The sequence below is a fragment of the Triticum aestivum genome, chromosome 2B (genome assembly GCF_018294505.1).
Source record: "Triticum aestivum cultivar Chinese Spring chromosome 2B, IWGSC CS RefSeq v2.1, whole genome shotgun sequence".
Classification (NCBI taxonomy): domain Eukaryota; kingdom Viridiplantae; phylum Streptophyta; class Magnoliopsida; order Poales; family Poaceae; genus Triticum; species Triticum aestivum.
The window spans coordinates 311,113,359-311,117,193 of NC_057798.1; positions in this window are offsets into that span (position 1 = coordinate 311,113,359).

Below are 3,835 nucleotides of genomic sequence, written 5' to 3' on the forward strand. Positions count from 1 at the left end.
CAGGGTGAGAATGTTGTACCTGAGCACGGAGGAGCGGCAACGTTTGAACAATTCACTGATGCGGCTTGAAACTGCGTTGGTATTTCCCCAAAGAGGAAGGGATGATGCAGTACAGCTACGGTAGGTATTTCTCTCGGTTATGAAAGCAAGGTATCAATCCAATAGGAGAAACCAATCAACACTATGTAATATGTATCTGCACACAAAGAACAAATCCTCGCAACCCAACACGTAAGAAGGGTTGTCAATCCCTCCTCGGTAAAAAGATAGATCAGTTTGTATAAGTTTGGATAAATAGATCTCGATAAAACGCGAAATAAAATAAATAAAGAAAAAATGCAGCAAGGTATTTTTGGGTTTTTGGAATAATAGATCTGAAAACAAATGCGAATAAAAATAGATCTGAAAGCAATATGATAAAAGATAGACCCGGGGGCCGTAAATTTCACTAGTGGCTTCTCTCGAGAAAATATCATACGATGGGTAAAGAAATTACTGTTGGGCAATTGATGCAAGATCGAATAATTATGACGATATCCAAGGTAATGATCAATATATAGGCATCATGTCCAAGATTAGTAGACCGACTCCTGCCTGCATTTACTATTATTACTCCACACGTCGACCGCTATCCAGCATGCATCTAGTGTATTAAATTCATGGAGAAACGGAGTGCAATAAGAATGATGACATGATGTAGACAAGATCTATTCATGTAGGAATAGACCCCATCTTGTTATCCTTAATAGCAACAATACATGCGTGCCTCGCTGCCCCTTCTGTCATTGGGAGAAGGACACCGCAAGGTTGAACCCGTCACAAAGCACCTCTTCTCATGGCAAGAAAAATCGATATAGTTAGCCTAACAGAACCAAAGATTTGAAGAAGAAATACGAGGCTATAAATAATCATGCATATAAGAAATCAAAGAAGACTAAAATAATATTCATGGATATAGATCTGATCATAAACTCAAAGTTCATCGGATCCCAACAAACACACCGCAAAAAGAGTTACATCAAATAGATCTCCAAGAGAACATTGTATTGAGAATCAAAAAGAGAGAAGAAGCCATCTAGCTACTACTTACGAACCCTTAGGTCTATGGTGGACTATTCATGCATCATCGGAGAGGCACCAATGAGGATGATGAACCCATCTGTGATGGTGTTAGATTGGATCTCGTGGTTTTGGAACTTACGGCGGCTGGAATTATGTTTCGTCGACTCCCCTAGGGTTTGTGGAATATTTGGGAATTTATAGGGCGAAGAGGCGGTGTAGGAGACCTCTAGGGGGGCCACAACTCACCTGCGCACGCCTGGGCCTCCTGGCGCGCCCAGGTGTCTTATGGTCCCCACGGGGATCCCCTCTGGTGCTCTCTTGGCCCCCGAGGTGTCTTCTGGTCCCAAAAAATCTCCAAAAAAATCACTGCATTTGGACTTCGTTTGGTACTAATATTCTGTGAAGTAAAAAACAAGCAAAAACAACAACGGGCGCTGGGCACTATCAATAGGTTAGTCCCAAAAAATGAATAAAGTTGCTATAAAATGATTGTAAAACATCCGAAAATGATAATATAACAGTATGGAACAATCAAAAATTATAGATACGTTGGAGATGTATCATTCGTCCAATTTCATCATGAAATGCGTGATTGGCAAACTCACATGCAGCTGCAAAATGATTTGGTCGAGCATATGTGGGCTCATGTTGGCAACCAATAGATGTATCCTTCTTTAATTTATATTTGGGCTTTTAAAACTATGATTTATATTTGGTTGTGAAACTATATATTTGCATGTGAAATATGCAAAGTGTTCATTGAAAATGGAGGCCAGCCGACCACGCCGGGAAATATGGGTCGGTGCATTGGGCGCACTGCCAACCCAAATCAAAAAGAGGGCGGACACCAAGTGGGCGGCCAACCCAAACGGACAAATGCATCGTCGGTTTGGGTCGTCGTGTTGGAGTTGCTCTTAGAGCATTTCCAATAGCTGACGTAGATAAAAAATAACTAACATATTCATTTTTTAGACCTAAAAACCCACCTTCAACAGATGATGTGGATGAAAGAAAATTACGCCACCTCCTCCAAGAGATGTAATATACAACATCTAAAGATGCAAATTTGCATCTTCACCTCCAGAAGATATAAAACAGCAGGTCGCGCGCCAACCGCCCAACTGCCTTCATTTTCATTCCGCCTGCCCGCCTCCCGTGTGCCGCATGCCATCCAAGCCATGGCCGACTCCGATGACTCTGCTGCCTCCTTCGTTGCAGTTGTCGCTGGTTTGATACACCTCGCCGCGGCCGCCGTCGGCACGACCACCTTCCCCAATCCCGCCTCTGCCTCCATGCCGCCGCTGCCATGATGCCACCCCAATTTTGCCTCGCCCTGGTCAAACGCTATCGCGGTTGTGCCACCGACGAAGAAGCAACCGATCGCCAACCCCCCCGATGGAGGCGTGAAGCAGCCGACGGGGCGCAACCTGGCAACAAACTAATGTCTGCTAGAACTACATCGGTATTTTCCCAAATAGTAAGGGATGATGCAGCACATCAACGGTAGGTATTTCCCTCAGTGATGAGACCATGGTTATCAAACCAGTAGGAGAATCATGCAACACTAAACAGCCCCTGCACATAAATAACAAATACTCGCAACCCGACGTGTTAAAGGGGTTGTCAATCCCTTTCGGGCAATGGCGCCAGAAATTGGCACGGAGATGGGGTAAAGTTGTAATAGATTGGATAAATGGATAGCAAATAAAAAAATGCAGCAAGGTATTTTTGTATTTTTGGTTTAATAGAACTGAAAATAAAAGCAAAGGAAAATAGATCGTGAAGGCAAATATATTAAAGAACGGACCCGGGGGCCGTAGGTTTCACTAGCGGCTTCTCTCGAGAAAAATAGCAAACGGTGGGAAAACAATTATTGTTGGGCAATTGATAGAACTTCAAATAATCATGACGATATCTAGACAATGATCATTATATAGGCATCACGTCCAATATTAGTAGACCGACTCCTGCCTGCATCTACTACTATTACTCCACAAGTCGACCGCTATCCAGCATGCATCTAGTGTATTAAGTTCATGGAAAAATGCAGTAATGCAATAAGAACGATGACATGATGTAGACAAGATCTATTTATGTAGAAATAGACCCCATCTGTTATCCTTAATAGCAACGATACATACGTGTCGTTTTCCCTTCTATCACTGGAATCAAGCACCGTAAGATCGAACCCATCACAAAGCACCTCTTCCCATTGTAAGATAAATAGATCAAGTTGGCCAAGCAAAACCGAAATATCGGAGAAGAAATACGACGCTATAATGAACCATGCATATAAGAGATCAAAGAAGACTCAAATAACTTTCATGGATAAAAACATAGATCTGATCATAAACTCAAAGTTCATCGGAACCCAACAAACACACCGCAAAAAGACTTACATCATATGAATCTCCAAGAGACCATTGTATTGACTATTGAGAATCAAGAGAGAGAGAGGAAGTCATCTAGCTACTAACTAGTCTACAAAGAACTACTCACGCATCATCGAAGAGGCACCAATGGACATGATGAACCCGTTCGTGATGGTGTCTAGATTGGATCTGGTGTTTCTGGAACTTGCGGCGGCTGGAATTGATTTTCGTCGATTCCCCTAGGGTTTCTGAAATATTGGGGTATTTATAGAGCAAAGAGGCGGTGCGGGAGGCCACCGAGGTGGGCACAACCCACCTGGGCGCGCTTGCCCAGGCACGTCCTGGTGGGTTGTGCTCCCCTCAGGTACTTTCTTGGCCCATACAGTGTCTTCTGGTCCAGA